The sequence below is a fragment of the Podarcis melisellensis genome, assembly GCF_964234715.1.
Source record: "Podarcis melisellensis genome assembly, chromosome: 8".
Classification (NCBI taxonomy): Eukaryota; Metazoa; Chordata; class Lepidosauria; order Squamata; family Lacertidae; genus Podarcis; species Podarcis melisellensis.
In genome coordinates, this window is record NC_138540.1 from 3,783,509 (window position 1) to 3,802,650 (window position 19,142).

The 19,142-nt window shown below is 44.7% G+C and overlaps 1 long non-coding RNA gene across 2 annotated transcripts; it reads left to right on the forward strand.

Moving 5' to 3' along the window:
• The first annotated feature begins 850 nt into the window (after window positions 1-850).
• Window positions 851-6,043, forward strand: LOC309375581. Of its 2 annotated transcripts, none has more exons than XR_014170955.1 (2): window positions 851-1,376; window positions 5,271-6,043. It is a non-coding gene; the product is annotated as an uncharacterized lncRNA (long non-coding RNA). The 2 variants fall into 2 exon arrangements; XR_014170956.1 differs by having other exon boundaries at window positions 851-1,192.
• The last annotated feature ends 13,099 nt before the right edge of the window (window positions 6,044-19,142 follow it).

Sequence of the window (19,142 nt, forward strand, 5' to 3'; positions counted from 1 at the left end):
GGGAAAGTCTAAAGACGGCTCTTTATCCACTCTCACAAGAGCAGAAACCACCACCCACTCAGGAACTCTGGTAAAGCAGAGTTGCTGGTTGCACAGAGGTTTATACAAGAACCCTGGGGATGACCCCCTGTTCCCTATACAGGTTAACATTTCTTGTTCAGACATATTGACAAGTGGGAACTTGTGCAGAGAAGAGTGGGCAGGACAAGGAGGCGCTAGGAAGCCAAGTCCTGTGAGAGATGTTCATTCTATGGCTGGGTTGCCAAACGTCTGGAAGTTACTGGACATACACAGATTACTGCATCCAAAAGCAGTAACGTCCAGGCAAATCCAGACGTACGTCAACCGATAACGGCAGTGTAGCTTCTCTGTCTGGATTTTCACTTTTTGAAACATGGCAACCCTACATGAGAAATGGATACACTCTGCCTGGAGAAGAGACTTGATGGTGGCCTCACATGACAGAGGTCATACAGAAGGTGGAGCAACTCTGGTTTCCTTTTGTCGTTGGGGAAACCAACGAGTGGAAACTGCACAGGAGCGGGATTCAACTAAACATTAAGAAAAACTTCCTAATGGTAAGAACTGTTTTAGTGCAGGAGGCCACCTTGGGAGGTGACGGGTTCTCCTTTGCTGGGAATGTTTAAGAAGCAGCTGGCCGCCCCATCATGGGTTGGATTAGATGTCCTCCTGAAATCAAAAGCTGGCCACTTTATTTGCCCCTCACAGCATCCTAGGTCTTTCCTCACCCATCCTGCACAGAGGCTGGCGTAGGAACAACCACTGCACCTGTTTGGGAATGGCTGCTTAGTTTGTCAGGTACTCACGTGTTTAGAAGCTGCCCCATGCAAAGCGAAATGGTATACTGTTTATTATCAGATCTTACTGCACGTCACATGAAACCTCCCAGCACTGCACAAGATGCACGGATGGGTCTGTAGTTTGCATTGCACAACACCAGCTTGGAAATTATAATTACAGTGCCAGTGAAAATGCTGTCGTTATATAATTGCTTTCCACATTCGAGTTCGCAAACAATTCAGCAGGTAATTGCAGAAACTGGTGTGAGCTAATGAGAGAGGTTCTTGTCGGTGCTGAGCCCAGCCTGCCGTAATCACAAGTGGAATGCTGTCGGTCCATCGGAGGTGGGACAATGTGGAAGAGCAAACAACAGACACTTCGCTAAATGCAGGTGCGTCATCTGGAGGATCGGGGAATTCAAGGGAAAAGGAGAAGTGAATTTGCTGCAGGAAAATTGGGTTCCAAGTGCAAGGGGAAACCAATGCCTGCTGCATCCACGAGCTCTAACTTTTCATGCTGCCACCGAGGTGTGTCTGTCTGATGCGCCCAAATGAAGATGGACACGGTTGTCCATGGTGAGGATAATTGCAATTTTGTTTAATTTATATTATGAAAGTCTATGGAAGCTGCAACAGAGTGACCTTTTGGAGCTGCCAAATGCATGCATTAGAAGGGTCAGCTGTGGGAGGTTAAAAAGAAACCTTCCTATTTGTAGCAGATTTAAGATCAGTGCAGGATTTTCAAGATTACTTCTGCACACATGCATGTATTTATCAGAGCAGACGAGTGAAATGTTATGCACACTTATATTCTGTATAATTCTGCATGCTTTTGGATCCTCATAGGTGTTTGCACTTGGGTGCACTTTTGTGCATGCAAAATATACATGATTGTATATAGTGGGGATGCACTTTTGTGAATCCATGTATGTGTTGCATATGTGTGCCCTTCTGAATATATGCTTTTAGCATGTGTTTCGTACATACACATATATTCTGGTGTGCTATGTGCAATATATACCTGCATATGTCCAAAGTTTAGAGGTCTTTAGAGAGATGGGCTTTGCAATTATTATTTTCTCTTTTGTATTGTGCATGTCTGTGCTTTATATGTGCATGGAAGGTTTTAACATTCATGTGTTTGTGTGTTTAGTTCACTTCTGCACATGTATGTGCAAAACTTTTAGCATGCATTTGCAGTAGAAATCTAGATCTGTGCTTTGCAAATCCATGTACGTATTTACAGGTTTGAATACATACATGTGATGTGTTTGTGTCTGCACATCCACAAATGTTTGTGTGTTTGCCTTTGTACTTGGCCATACGTGTGTGTGCACATAAGATATCTCTGTGAGCATTGCACACATGCCTATTTTGTATGTTAGCATGCATGCCTGGGTTTGTGTGTGTGTATATCTACGTGTGTTTTTATGACCTTTTTAATTATTGCTTGCATATCTACAGATGTGTGCAAAGATGAACCCCACTTTGGGCTAAATATAGGTGCACGCTTTGCACATGTGTTGTGCATATATAGGTGTTTGTATATTGGATATTTTCATATATATATGAGTACACGTTTATGTTCTTCTCTGGATGTGTGTGAGTTGAGCACCTACTGAGTTGAGTAGCCACACCCACACTTAATTCTTCATTAGCTCCATTGAAATTAATGGACATGACTAACATAGGATCATTGCTTTCTATGGGCCTACTCTGAGTATAGCCTAGGTAGAGCCAACCCTTTGCCAATGCCCTTCCCCCTCACCTTGTCATGTTTGTCCATTTCACTACTGTTTTAGTCATGAGTTGAGGTCTTCTGGGCCCGGTGATCCACTTCCACTATTTCCATCATGATTACATGTTCCCAGGGCTGGCCCAATTTTGGCATCTGAGGCAAACCACAAAATAGCACTCCCCTCACTGCCAGGGAAAAGGGGTGAGTGAAGAGATGCATCAGGAAGAAGAGGAGGGGGAGAGAATAAGGATCTATGCTGGGGTCTGCTACCCTTGTGGATCACGCCACCTTGCATTTGCAGAAGGGACTGGCGGTCGCCATTTCCCCACAAGGCTTTCACCATGAGCATTCCCACCCTGGATCCTTTACCTGGCTTGTTGTTTTGGAGTCACCTGTTCCGTGTTCATGACTTGGTTTGGTTAGCACTAGTTTGACAGGGATGCTAAGGGGGGTGGATTTCAGGAAGCTGACTAGGAATAGTGCCTTTGGTATTTCTGTGCAAGGGAAATTATGGCAGTTTACTTCATCTCTGAGACAAAGTGTGCTGTTGGGAATTCTCCTTTCTACATAACTTCTGTGGGAATAGGAACTCTTAACTGTCTGAGAGCAATGTAGCGATCGATAGGAACATAATATACAGTGTACTTGTACAAGTCATGGATGAATCTGTCCATTTTGGTTTCTCACAGTTCCTCATTTTTCCCAGTCAAGATCAGTTCTCCACATTTCCACATCAGTTTGTGATTTTTTAAAATGATTTAAATGGCCTTGTGAAAGTTCATCAGAAATTTGGTCTGAATTTCTCCTAATATACACATTTTTGTATGTCATTTTGCCCAGTGCACACATTTTTGCAAGGCAATCTTCCCTATTACAATGCATTTTTGTGTGTTATTTTCAAAATAGGGACACTTTACACTGGTGTAGGCATTTTGGCTGGAGAACTGCATTGCTAACTTTGGAAAGTTCAAATTTCGAAGACTGGCCATGTTTCTGTTCCCATATTGTTTTGGAAAGTGTGAATTGTGTAGATTTGCCTTTAAATGCAAGCTGAATCAGATTTCTCCCCTATCACAACTTATACTGTGTAATGAAGATCAGAGCTCACTGTAAGATTTGGACTGATTCAAGGGGCTCCTAGGATGGCAGTTAAATAATTTTTGACAAGGGGTGTGCCTTTGTGAATCTTCCTGAAACACCTGTCTGTGTGAAAACCTCTTGGAATGCATCCTGCACCATGTTCTGCCATGCGACTCAGGAAGGGCCTCTTGCAGGACAAAGCGTCCCTTGTTCATGAAACCAGACTCACTCCTCCCTCTCCGCCTCCCTGATACTAGCAGCTGAGGTCCCTGAAATTCCTGGCGATTGGAAGCGCGATTGGAAGAGTCACGAGGCAGGTAGGTGTACAGAGGACCAAAGGAAATTGAGGGCTGCTGCTCAGCTGGGCTGCTCTTTTGGCTTCATCTAAACAAGTGCTTTCCAATCAAGATGCAGCACACTTTGGGGGAAGCAGTTTCTTTGTTGTTGTTGTTGTTTGTATTGTTATTGTTGTTATTAAGTGGTTTCTAAAATGGGACTAATGCAAGCTTGTGAGCAACCTGAGCAGCTGGCAGGGCCCTGTCAGCAAAAAGCTCTGTTTTTTTAAAAAAATAGCCAACTACAAAATAATCATTGGAGAGCTCTGATGCAAAGGAGTGCTCCTTTATTTTAAAGATTGCATAGAAGCAGGCTTTCAAGGATTCGTGTTTTGCATAGCAAGGCATCCCCCCATACCCTTCGGTCCTCCCCAATACCAAGAATAAGAGAAATGACAACCAATATTTAGGCAAAATCAGGCCCCAACTTTATTGACAGCATATGTAAGAGGTTTGGCACAAGCATTGGGTAGACCCCACCCCTTCCAGCCAACCTGTTGGAAGACTTTGTATTTTGGGATCAACCAAAAATGAGGGAGTTGCTGACCTACATCAAGGAGTAACAGCCCCACTGGATTGTACCTGAGGGGTGCTGTAGCCCCTCACTCCTGCCTGGGCATCTGGACCAAAGAATTTCCCCAGTACCCCTTTAACACGACACCCCATTTCAGAGGGACCAGGCAGAGATCACAACCTCCTCTCTGACCAGGACTAGGCCTATCCATTGCCAAACCACCAAAGTTGTGACACTTGCTAGAAGGATGGTGAAACCCAGAGGGCTGGAGCCAATTTGCCAGCTAGGAAGATTCCAGCCTGGTCTCGGATACGGTGGCTCAAGCAGAGCAATGACAATATATAAAGGGTGGGAGATCTAGTGAAAAGTGGCTGCAGAGCAAGGCCTATGTTATATTCTGGAGGGGTTGGTTGAGCCCGCCCCTGATGGTCCATGCCCATTCACAATTTGCCAATTAGGTGAGTGGGCGGGACCAATTACCCAGGCAGCAAGCTTGACCCAGAAGCTTCCTTTGCTGCCTAAGAAACAGTACTTCCCACATCGGATCCTGGCGCATGGGGGAATGCCAGCCCGCAATGGTGCCCACCAGAGAGGCTGAAAGGACTTCTCTTTCCTATGCAACTAGGTGTACTTGCAACTTCCCCACCGTCCAAAAAATACAGCAGGATTTTCTCTATATATCTGAAAAATGCTGCAAGTACTGGGTGTGCTTTAGGAGTGGAACTCTCATTTCGACTTCTTACTTTTTCTTTAAACTTTTTGAAATTTGGTGAAATTCAGTTTTATGTATTATATCATTTCAGCTGCAGTTTGGAATTATACAATATCAGAAAGTTGCTCCCTGGAGTCAAATAGGATATGTGGGTGCCTATCATTACCAACAATAGGATTTCAGCTGCTGCAGAGTTCCGGATGACATAAAAGGGGTACCTGCCATGTAATGTCTCTAAGCCTTTTGACATTTGCCATAAGGATGGTAAGAAGTAAGAACTCCTTGCTTCCAGTGCTGCTCTCATCTTGTAACTGAGGGTCAGGATCAGCTAGGGCCACTACCAGCACCCAGTAGTGGACAGTTATGGACAGTTATTGGGGCCATCACTGACACCTGCCCTCAGTCCACCTTTAAAGCATTTTCCCTGTCCTCTAAACCACACCATGTAGATGGGTTAAGTCACTATTTCAATTTCCCACAATACCCCTGGCATAGAGTTGTTTGGGGCATTATGGGAAATCTAAATGCTGCTACCTGGAGCTCCTCAGAGCACTGTTTATCACTGACCACCACCTAGAAAGCCCAACAATGGAGGAGGAGGACCACCAATGGAGGAAAGAGGCCATAAAAGGACACATTGTCCAGGGCCCCATCAAACCTGGAGCTGGCCCTGGGCTCAGCAATAAGAACATAGGGACCCTTTGTTCCACCTCCGTTCCTGTACATTCCTAGAGCAATGACCCTGGAAAGCTTACAAGTAAGACGTTGGAGACAGCTATGCACACAGCCAGCAGACATACATGAGGATTGGCGTCCTGGAAGCATCCCTATATCGATATAAAGATGGTTCAGATGACCTCCCTATCAATGATAAACCTAAACCTTGGAATGGTTCCACACACTTTATTCATCTAAAGGGAAAACTTCTTTTTAAAAAACCTAACATAGCACAGTGTGGATGTGCTGGGAATCAGTTCAGCCACATGACCAGGAACTCTGATAAGGTAAGTCTAGATATTGATGTAGAAACCAGAAGGTGGTGACATCATTGCCACTTTCCACAAGAGTGAAACCACAGCTCTGATTGTTCAGCTGCAGTCAGCGACAGCCATCCTTCTCCACGGACTCCGTTGTCATCATGCAGCAGAAATGTGAAGGAAGCAGGGGCAGGCATGCGAACCTGGTGGCCATGCTTCCACCTCAGGCCCTGCACTGAGGAGAGCCCCTGCCTTGCTTCATCAAAGGAGAACTGGTGTCGTAAATGTTTCCTGAGGTTACGGAGAGGGCAACGGTTGTGTCATCACAACCACTTGATTCCTGACCTTCTCGTACCTGAACTGAGGCCCAGCTTCTGACGGTTATTCTGTGGTTTTTGTGGCTTTGCTCAGACATTGCCATGACAGTGAACATGAAGCTGGGCGCAAACAGGATATGACGCTGCTACTTGCATATGTTCCTCATCATGCAGTATCTTGGTCCATGGGCCTGGGTTTCTCATGTGAGGGGACTGGGGAAGCCGTCTGAACTGAGACCACACATATGGAGCAAAACAAGTACACTGCATAACACGTTTCCTGACACCACCACCAATGTGAACATTGTGTATGTCACCCAAAGGGAGAAAGTCAGCCAGAGGGCACTGGAAAGAATGTCTCACCTCAGTCTCTTGAGGGGTTGAGGGTGGAGGTTAAGAAATGTGTTCATCAACTTCCTCACTCACATATAAAACAGAGCGAGTGATAGGGGGGGTGTTATCTTGCTTACAATTGGCACTGAATTTTTTATCTCAAGAAATACCCTGGAGTGACTTTGGAGGTCCCTCAAGGAATGGGAAAGCCAGACATTTTACTGAAATTGGGTAATTTCTCTGCAGGGTTTCATACATCTGATAGCCTTTTGCATTCCTGGTTTTGATGAGAGAATAAGATGGATCTACAAAAAAAGACATGCTGTAACCTCAGGAAATCAGCCATGTAAACTGCAGACCCCAGTGCCGGATTCTATTAGCTGTGTGGAAAATGTATGGGGAGTAACGGGAGTTGATGCTTCACCACAAGTTGGGGCAGTGAAACTGCACCCCTAATACTTGCAAGTTATCTGGTTGAGTCATTACATCAGGGGAAGCCAAAATAGCACCCTCTAGATGTGTTGGGCTCCAGATACCATTCACCCTACCCAGCATGGCCAGTGGTCAGGGATTATGGGAGTTGTAGTCCAACAACATCCAGAGAGCACTAACTTGGCTATCCTTGAGTGAGAGAAACCAATATGGTGCTTATGGATGACTATATAAAATATCTTTTCTTCAAAGGGTGTGGCAAACCTCAAACTGCAGGCTGTTCATGTCCAGGCATGACTACATTCCCGGGATCAGCTGTCTGCATGGAACTTGCCCTCTTCTGTGTGTTTTGCTGCCAGTTTTCAGACCTACCCTTCACACACTCCCTAAGACAGTTACATGGCTTTGTTCAGCTTTTGCTCACCAGTGGGCGTATGTGAAGGATGCCATGTCTCATCAAGTGTAGAGATAAATCATCTGAAGCCTCTAGTTCTCCCACAGATAAATGGAGATCAGGAATAAACATATGGGAATAAGAGCCTCAGCAAGGTCGAGGTTGCCAAGTCAGCCTGCCACATTTCTAAGCCCCCTCAGAATAACACGCAGGAAGCATTTTAGGTTATGGTGTGCCAGCCACTGTTCAGGTTTACAATATGAAGAATATAGGAAGCTGCTTAATACCACATCTGTTAAATTCTTCTTCTTGGTAGAGGCTGGTCTCATGGGACTGATTAGGGCAGAAGTTAGAGAAATGAAAAGCAGTGGCATAGCGTGGGGGGTGCAGGGGGGCCGGCCGCACCGGGCACAACATCTGGGGGTTAGAGTTAGGGGGCGCAAATCCACGGGTTAGGGGGTGCAAATTACTTGCCTTGCCCCGGGTGTTGACAACCCACGCTACGCCACTGATGAAAAGTAAGGGCTGCCAGAGCAAATGGCTGGTGGAGCCAGGGTCAGTGGCAGATGGAGCCAACTAATTCTTTTGTTCCCATCCTGCTCCTTGCTGAGTTTTACAAGGGCCGCACCAAGGACAGATGTACACCATGCATCACCACATTTTGAGTGACTTCTTTTTGATACAGGTATGGCCCAATCGTGGAATTTAGAGTGTTTCCTTATAGATCAACTTGTCCAGCTTTGCTGTTGTTTAGACCTTTATTCGGCTTACATAAACTCTAAACTGACACCAGGAAGATTCATACCTATGCTTACTCATGACTCTGTTGTGACAAGCCAAACCTTTCCCTAAGTAGTTCACCCAACTGTGCCTGACTCACAAGTAGACTTGGGACAGGAGAGGTTCTCTGCTTCGTCCATCAGCCCAAGAGGAGAGGCAGAAGCTGCTTGTTCTCTACACCCTTGTGCTGAGAGGGAAAAGTGAATTAGCTTGTTTTGCTGCCCAGATTGACAGAACAAGAAAAACCCTATAAAGGTTTAACTCCCTCAGAATATTAGTTACAGATTTATAACTGTCTTTTATCATAGAGTTCTCTGGCAAAAGACAAAAAAGATATACAGAAACTCAAGAGAACCCCTAATGTTGCTAATGTCCACTGAAGCAGGGAAGGTCTCTCACATTCACACATAACACTTCAAACTGACCTGGCTTCCCCCAAAGAATTATGGGAGTTGTAGTTTGTTAAGGCTGCTGATCATTTTTGGAGACCCCTCCCAGAGTTACAATTCTCAGATTTGTGTAACAATCAAGTCCCCTTCCATGGAACTCTGGGAAGAGTAGCTCAGGGGGTGGGAATAGGGGTCCCATAACAAATCTTAGCACCCATAACAAACTACAGCTCCCAGAATTCTTTGGGGTAAACCATGGCTGTTTAAAGTGGTACAGCATTGTAATGCTTTAAATATATGGTGCAAATGTGGCCTCTTGGAAATAATGTGATTCTACGTTCCTCTTACACGAAATCTTATGCTGAGAACTACAAGAATATGAGGGGAGAATATTAGGTAGAACTGCTTGTGAAGAGCATTAGAATTCAGACCTACAATTACTGCTATCACGCCAATTTGAAGGTCAAAGAGAACCCCCCCACCTCCACTCCACCCACAAGTGGGTCACTGAACGGAGCTCTGAGGGTCAAGCAGGACAATTGCAGATGGCCAATCCCGTGGTCCAGCCATGTGCCTTGTAGCTTAAAGGCTCATTAGATGAAACCCAACTAGACCTCCGTGCCCAGAAGCTCCCGTTTTAGCCCTGCTGGCTCAGGGCACAGCCTGCCAGTTTAATTGAATCTGGAAGGAAATAATACACAGAGGATTGAGGATGAAAACTAATGAAACACTAAAGTGAATTTTAAAAAATAAATCCAAAAGGATTAATGTACAATAGCAAACCAGGGGCTCCAGGAACTAAGCTTCAGGGTTTAGCATGAGCTTTTGTAAGAAAGAAAGGGGAGGTGAAGAGTGTGTGCGAAGCCGGGTAGCGAGACAAGTGGCAGGATACACAAAGCTGACCAGTCGCCATGTGACTGCCGCCATCACCTCAGCATTTGTCTTCCCAGGCACACCTTAGCACCAAACCCCTTGCCCTTTAAAGAAGCTGCCATATGTCAACCTACTAGAATCTAGCAAGGCCAGATCAGTCATATGGGAAAATTAGGTAGCTGCCCATGTCAGCGCAGTTTCTGAGAAGTCTGCTTTGCCATTGGGCCAGACCCACACTTGTTTTCTGGCATGGCCCCACGGCACACACCCCTCCACAAAACACCCCAGAGCCCTCTATATGCATGGTTGTACTCTGGCCTCCCCTGTTAAGTGTAGGAAATAGATGAGCCATCTTTTCCATTTATATGCTTGTTCAGTATAACAAACATTTGGTTATTCAGGCAGAGAAACTTGCACAAGGGGACTTCCTGGCGGACTGTATTCTGAGCAGATGAAAATGAATTTGTACTTGTGTTACACGTTCTGTAAATGTTTTTCACATTTACCAGAATGTTTACATAAGTGAATCAATCAAAAACCTACAAATGGAACATCTGGCTTTTCAAAACCATACATTTTCCTAATCTGCCTGAGGACTGTTTCCCTCATGTGGCGTGTGGTACTGTTGAGAGGTTTTTACAAGTTGGACAAAACTGACACAAGCCATGGTGATTGCATCTGTCTTTCCTGCATTTTCCTGTATATGCTTTGAAAAAGCAAAACACCTTCTCTACAAATTCAACTTAAAAAGATTCAACAAAGTGATATAAAATTAACCAAAGCACCGTAAGATGATAAATAAAAATCAACAAATGTTAAGCAGCTGCTCGTTAGGCCTGGCCTGCAAGTTGCAGTGTAAATATATTGAGGTGGTGATGGAGTGACAACAGGATTGTGAGTGTGTGGACCTGTTCTAGACTAGAGCACCTCCGTGTTTTAGTCAGAACAGAAGAACAATGTATAGAATAATGCTACAGTGGGGAGACCACAACAGGGCTGACTAGAGGCAAAACAGAGAACAACTGCCTCAGCTTGCCTCATGGCCCTGTCATCATCACATGGCAAGAATAATATATAGCTCAGGATAGGCCTTAGATCACCACATTATTCGGTACAGAATACCCTCCTAAATCATCAGATTTGGACTTTTTCAAATGTTACCATGATTATGCTCCTGCACATGTTAAAAGATGTCTGCGCAAGGAGGGGCAGTGAAAAAAGACCATTTCTTTAGGTGGTGCAAACCCAGTTTGAGGGAATGCAAGCAGTGTGCTCATAAATGTGTCTACAAATAGTGCATTTGGACTGGACCACCCTGCCTCAAAAAGCTCTGTAACTCGCCACCGGTCACTTCCCCTCCTGCTCACCTTCATAGCAGCTATTGGCCATTACTCCTCAGGACTAGAAGACTCTTCTAGTACAAAGCTTATGTAAAACCAAGGTAGTTGACTGGAACTTGTGGGTGAAAGATCCTACACTGGTGTTGGTATTTCTTTGGAGAAGCCAGGAACACAATATTCCTTGCTGGTGTAAATCAGAATAGCTTCAGGGCACGACTGACCAGACAAATATTTGACTCAGGGAGCTTAGCATGGGGGGGGGGGAAGGTCAGGATCATTTCTCTACAGTCCATGAGTAAGATATGTACTATGAGTAAAGTCAAAAACAGTTAATCACATTGTGCAATCTGTAACAGAGATTTCGAGAGTGTTGGAATTATTAGACTTGATAACTATTCTCCCTCCCCCTCTCCATTTTCATTGGTGTTGAGGACAACTTTTCTGTCTACCTAAATAGAGTTTGTGCATGAGAGAGTACAATTAACTGTCGATTTAATGGCCACTTAGACACTGGGATGAAGTTCTCTGTTGATCTTTTGAGCACATTATCATCACATTATCGATACTCAAGCCCAGTCCAGTTGTGGTTTCCATTCTGTTAAATTTGTATTAGCCTGGTATGGCATTTTGCAAAAACAACACAATTATTTCCAATTCTGTTAACTGTGGCATTATCACCTCTTACCTAATGGATGGCATGAATGGCATGGTTGCCTCTTACTATAGGTCTGCCACCTGATTAGAGTGGGAAAGAAAAGATTTAAATTCATTGTCTTTGTGTAAATGACTCAGATCAAAATATCCCCAGTGGGAAACAACCACTGAAGCACAACAGTAAATCCAATATTCTCCCTCATCCTTCCTTCCCTTTTGCCTTGAAAAGCTGTGAATGGACTCATGCAGAAGACAAGTTGGCAAGTTGCAAAATTCAGAGAGAGCAGAAGTATTCTTAAAAATGACCACTATTTTGAATTATGGGAGAGAGAACCAAGGAGGGCACAGCACATGCAGACATAATTGCTGAAAAGGTTTGTAAAGCTTGCTTTATTTACTTATCTTTGGAAAAAATACAATTCACTTTAGCCATTACTGCAGGAACCCAAAACATAAGATTATGAAAACACATACCACAGAAGGAAAATGAAATCAATAAATCATTTATTTAAAGTAAGCATTTTATATCACATATGTATGACATTCAAAATTGTTTTTGCTTATGTATTTAAAAAGTTACTACCATTAAGCATTATTACCTTAATCTACACACAAACACACAGTTATCTAATGGAGAGACATATAGGTAGGGAGACAGGAGAAGAATAACCTGGCTTCTCTTCAGATTGTATAAAGACAGGAGAAGAAACATAACAATGAATGTCAATGGCTACCATCATCACCACAGTAAAACAGATGTCAATGGAAAGCGTATTTCAGCGCATCTTATCTAATGGTATATCCAAAGCAATGACAACAAACAGAGGAATTATAAGGAATTATTGTTAGGGATTTTGGGGGCTCAAAAACACGGTTGTTAATGTTGTCAAACTGTGGGCGTGGTGTGGAGTTGGGTCGGTATCATACAAGATTGCTAGGGTTCATATGGAAACTGACCAGGTTGCTCAAGGTAGCTTTGAAGAGTTTGGAACCAAGTTTGTTTATTGTGACGTTCTCCACCATTCCTACTTACATGTCACATGAAAAAGAGGACAAAAAATGATACATATGCATAAAAATCACATATGATTATTTACATGCATGGATTCAAATTTACTGTTATTTAAAAATAATTTTCCATAGTGGATAAGTGTGACCAGTTGCCCTGTCTGCTGTCCAGGTGCTTTTGATGAACAATTTCAAGGCCACTGCTCTCCCTTCTTATGATTCTTTAGACTGGACTTAGGTTGGACAGCCCTTCAGATGACCAGCCAAATGTTTGCAGAGTGAGAAATCGAAAAGAATTGACTGATGCTGTCATGAAAGGTTACCACAGGGATGGGGGACCTGTGCCCTACTGTATATGTTCTTAAACTCCAACTCCCATCATCTTTGAACATTTGACTTGGTAGCAGGTGCTGATGGGAGTTGGCACCCAATGACGGAAGGGCCACAGGTTTCCCATCCCTGGCTTAGATGACATACCAGACAGGAAGCAAGACAACAGCTTTATTGTCTCTCTCCTGCAATAACAACAGATTCAAGGAACTCCCCAATCCACTCAGACACATCTACGTCTAGGGCCAGCTGGGCTGTGTATTCACCAGACATTTAAAGCACAAGGAAGAGCTTGTGACCTTAACAAACTACAGCTCCCAGGATATATATATATATATATATATATATATATATATATATATATATATATATATATCCTTTAAATGTATAGTGCATACGCAGCCCTGGTGACACTATCCACATCTACATTGGGAAGTTCTCCTGTGCAAAGCCCACTGAAATAAATCAGAAGAGAAGCTACTTCCATTTCAGGAAAGCTCGTGCAGGAAAACTTCCCAGAGGATTGTGCCCAAAATTAATTGGCAATTCCCTTATGGATCTCCTCAGGCCCTTCCAAATTGCAATACTTCTGACAAGAAATAACAAGAAATAAAGCCTTCTGCTCCATCTGCAGCCAGGTCTGGTGGTGCCCTAAGAAGCCAAGAACGCTGAGGTAAAGTGAAGCATCCTAATGCCCTTCATCAAGAGTGTATCCCTTTGGTTGTCGTAAAGGGATGAGGGTGGCGCTGTGGTCTAAACCACAGAGCCTTGGGCTTGCGGATCGGAAGGTCGGCGGTTCGAATCCCCGTGACGGGGTGAGCTCCCGTTGCTCAGTCCCAGCTCCTGCCAACCTAGCAGTTCAAATGCACACAGAGCAAGTAGATCAATAGGTACTGCTCCGGCGGGAAGGTAAATGGTACTTCCGTGTGCTGCTCTGGTTTTGCCAGAAGTGGCTTAGTCATGCTGGCCACATGACCTGGAAGCTGTACGCCGACTCCCTTGGCCAGTAAAGCGAGATGAGCACCTCAACCCCAGAGTCATTCGCGACTGGTCCTAATGGTCAGGGGTCCCTTTACCTTTACTTTTACCTTGGTTGCTGTAGATACCAGAGCCCTTTTGTAAGTGGGGAGGGGGCCATCTTCTGGAGGAGACAGAAGGCCTGTAGTGCAAGGACAAGTTCAGCTGACAGAGCAGAAAGTGGGAGCAGGAGAGGAAGCAGAAGGGAGAGGATTAGAGATAAATACACCAGCAAATCCCTCCCATAATCGGATAACAAACTTCCTCTGCGCTTAACATGCCTTTTCTTTTGACCACACAGCCCCCGGCTGAAATTCACTGATACAGACACATAGACTGCAGACGTGCCTACAGCTGCAACCACAATCGTGCAGTTGTGAGCACCCTATTCAGAGACACACACAGCTCCAGGGTTGGACTAGATGGGCCATTTCCAACTCTTAAGATTCTGTGACTCTACCACTCCAGTCAGTTTCTGTTTGTAGAATTGTTGGTGATGAGGTGCCTCAAGCAGCAAAAATATATTGTGCTGGTCTTGTTCTTTTCATTGGGGAAGAGAGGCTTTTCCCTCCAGCGGTGAGAAATAACATATCTTTTGTGCAGAAGCCCACAAAGCACTTTTATTCATCGTTTCAGGTGTTCCTGATCTAGAAGCAATATTCTCTCTGACAGTCCTTTAAGTCTGAACCTTCAGCATTTCTCCCTTTAATTCTATGTTTTTTAACAGACAACACAGAATCACAGTATCATGGAATCATAGGGTCATCTAGTCCAACGCCCTGCAATGCAGGAATCTCAGCTAAACCATCCATGACAGGTGGCCATTCAGCCTCTGCTTAAAAACCTCAAAGAAAGGAGAGTCCACCACCTCTCGTGGAAGTCTGTTCCAGGGCCAAACAGCTCTTACTGTCAAAAAAAAATTCCGAATGTTTAGGTCTTGTAACGTGACGCCATTGATTCGAGTCCTACTCTCCAGAGCAGGAGAAAACAAGAAAACATGGCAGGGAGGGGCCTGAAATTCTGTAGGAAGTTTTGAAGGGAAGGTTTAATATCGTTTAAGAAATGCTGAGAGTGCTTACGATCAATCAAACTTAATTACAGAGTCACACTTGTTAAAACAAAAGAAAACACCATCACACAATTTCTAACAATATTAGTTAAGATATGAAATAAATATAAAAAATTCCTGAGATACTTGAATGATGTAGATGAAGGTTGTTGTTGTTTTTTAAGGAGAAAGGGGGTTTCTAAGGTTTTGTAAAATAGCCTCTCTGGAGTACAGGCACCTTTCTCAAGCTGGTAGAACCTGCAAGACCTTTCCCCAATATGGTGTCCTCCAGATGTTAGTGACTGCAATTCCTGTCTATGTCAGGCAGTGCTGCCATGTGCTGCTGGTGAATTTTGTATTCTAAAGCATCGGGAAGAAACCAATCTGGGAAAGCCTGACACACACCAGTGTCTTCAGGGGGATGAAAAGGGGCCAAATAGGACTGAACAGGTCTCAGCCAAACCAGTTTGGGAGTCCAGGATGATGGTTTCACAACTGCCACGCCCAATTTCTCCTCACCTAGTAGCTACGTGTCCTTTCGGTACTTGATGCAACCAGGAAGAGTTTCACCTCCTTCAGATGAATTATAGGGAGAGCTCTGGCAGTGGCTTTGTACAGAATAATGTTTAGCTCATCTCGAAGTGAACAGCTAGAAAAGAATATAGCTAGCAAAATGGTCACTAGCAGACCCTTGTGGTGGGATGCTAAAGAGAAAGTAGACCCCAGTGGAGTAAAGTTTTTAAGCTATTTCTCACTCCATAATTCTAACCAAGGGGCAGGCAATTGGCCCCCAAATGTTGTTGGACTACAGCTCCCATCAGCTCTAACAATTGGCCATGCTGGCTGGGGCTGGTGGGAGTTCAACAACATCCAAGGGCTAAAGGTTCCCCAATCCTGTCCTAATCTAAGGAGGGTGACTCAGGGCAGTTCACAAACAAAAATTGAGAATATAGGTAATGAGCTATCATGGAAAATGACTCTGAGGTGGGTCAGCAGAAGTCTGTCTAAGGGACCCAGCAGAAGAAGACTTGATTTCAAGCCAGGAGTTCAGACCAGAAGCAACACCTCTACGTGGTGTAGAGCCAGTGTGGTGTAGTGGTTAAGAGCGGTGGACTCGTAATCTGGGGAACCGGGTTTGCGTCTCCGCTCCTCCACCTGCAGCTGCTGGGTGACCTTGGGCAGTCACACTTCTCTGAAGTCTCTCAGCCCCCCTCACCTCACAGCGTGTTTGTTGTGGGAAAGGAAGGGAAAGGAGAATGTTAGCCGCTTTGAGATTCCTTCGGGTAGTGATAAAGCGGGATATCAAATCCAAACTCTTCTTCTTCTTCCACATTCACACCTACCACCAAAGAACCTTCCTCCACTGGACTCTTTTGGCAGACCTGGCAGAAGATGCCCCTAAAGGCCCCTCAGCAAGGCCAGAGTGAATGGATCTAGTTTCTAGTGTGCAACATTATGTCACCTCAAAGTGCCAGATGTGGACTGAGCAGCAATGCAGCCAATATAGGTAAAGGTACCCCTGCCCATACGGGCCAGTCGTGTCCGACTCTAGGGTTGTGCACTCATCTCACTTAAGAGGCCGGGGGCCAGCGCTGTCTGGAGACAGTTGCGGGTCACGTGGTCAGCGTGACGAAGCTGCTCTGGTGAGCCAGCACCAGCGCAGCTCACGGAAACGCCGTTTACCTTCCCGCTGTAAGGTAAAGGTAAAGGTAAAGGTACCCCTGCCCGTACGGGCCAGTCTTGACAGACTCTGGGGTTGTGCGCCCATCTCACTCAAGAGGCCAGGGGCCAGCGCTGTCCGAAGACACTTCCGGGTCACGTGGCCAGCGTGACATCGCTGCTCTGGCGAGCCAGAGCTGCACACGGAAACGTCGTTTACCTTCCCGCTAGAAAGCGGTCCCTATTTATCTACTTGCACCCGGAGGTGCTTTCGAACTGCTAGGTTGGCAGGCGCTGGGACCGAAAGACAGGAGCGCACCCCGCCGCGGGGATTCGAACCGCCGACCATGCGATCGGCAAGCCCTAGGCGCTGAGGTTTTACCCACAGCGCCACCCGCGTCCCATTTCCCGCTGTAAAGCAGTACCTATTTATCTACTTGCACTTAGGGGTGCTTTCGAACTGCTAGGTGGGCAGGAGCAGGGACTGAAAGACGGGAGCTCACCCCGCTGCGGGGATTTGAACCGCCAACCATGCGATAGGCAAGTCCTAGGCACTGAGGTTTTACCCACAGCGCCACCTGCAGCCAATATAGACCAAACCAATCATATAGCCACTTCTCCATGCTAGAGATGGTGGAACAATTTCATGCCAGTGGCATTGTCATGCCTAATTCATACTTCCCTAAACAATAAGTGAATGAAAAATGCATCTATCCCTCAAAATTCAGACTTCTCCAAATTTTGTAATGCAATTTTCCAACAAAAAAAACATGTTCAAAATTGCATACAAAATTATGAATATTTGGGGATTAATATGCTAGCAGAGTGACTTTACAAATAAATAAATAATTCACAGACTGAAGGAGAAATGTGGCAAACTGAATCGAAAACAGTTTCATCCATCCTGCCCATCATCAGTTCTCAGTATCTTAGAGCTAGGATAATCTGGAGTTGCTGAGATAGATACGCTTACTGAGCTTATTTTTAAGGAAAGTATTGCCTTTTAACTTAAAAAAATATTTCTGCACTGATTTATTTCAAATTAGAAAGGGTTCAGTAAAATAAATCAATGAACAATTAACAACTGCCAGTAGCCAGGCTCCCTGGCTTCCCGTCCTTCAATGCAAGTCCATGGGTAAGGTAAAGGTAAAGGTAAAGGACCCCTGGGCAGTTACGTCCAGTCAAATTTGCATGAGGGAAAACTAATCACTAACCCCACTGGTTTATCACCCACTATTGCAACATGCAACACAAAACCTCCAGATAAAAACCTGGCAAGCCAAAGATCTACACCAGGCTTCCTCCACGTCAGCCCTCCAGATGTTTTGAGACTACAATTCCCATCATCCCTGAGCACTGGTCCTGCTAACTAGGGATCCTGGGAGTTGTAGGCCAAAAACATCTGGAGGGCCAAGGTTGAGGAAGCCTGATCTACAGTGTCTCAAAGACTTCTACAAAAACAACAAACCCACACCAGCACAAAAAATGCAAGACAAACTAGGGGACACCCAAATACCTTGGCTAACACACCATCAACTTTTTAAACAATCAAGCAGTAAAATCAGCAGCCACTAGGCCCCTGACCACCTTCAAAAACGTTCTCCTGACAGTAGAGGGACATGGCAAAGGGAGGAAACCACAATATACAAAATACTGCTCCAAAATCCCACAAACCTGCTTGACACAATCAAAGAACAATGGGAGCATGACATAGGCTATAAAATGAACCCCACCCAATGGACTAGAATAATAATAAATAATAATAATAATAATAATCTACTATTTATAGCCTGCTCATCTGTTTGGGTTTCGCCAGCCACTCTGGGCAATTTCCAACGTAATATTAAAATAAAATAAAATAAATAAAATAAAACTTCAAACATTAAAAACTTCCCTAAACAGGGCTTCCTTCAGATGTCTCCTAAAAGTTAGGTAGTTGTTTATTTCCTTGACATCTGATGGGAGGGCGTTCCACAGGGCGGGCGGCCCTCTGCCTGGTCTTGACCTCCCTTTAAGTCCATCTCAGCCAAAAGAAGGGAACTCACTCTGAAAACCACCTACAGTTGGTACTTAACATCATGGAAACTGATGCTGATTTACCCAGGAACTTCACCAAGATGTTGGAGAGGCTGCACCTCCACATGTGGTGGGAATGCTCTAAAATCAAACCCTTCTGGAGAGTAGTCCGACAAGAGATATGCAAAATAACTAAACAGGTATTAGAACTCATCCCAGAACTGACTCTACTGAACATCTTCCAAGATCATAACGACCACTCACATTATACAGAGCTTATAACCCACCTACTCTCAGCAGCCAGAAGACTCATATCCATACACTGGAGAGACCCGTCAGGAGTAAACATGGACCAATGGTCTCAAATTGTATGGGAAACGGCCTTACTAGAAAAGC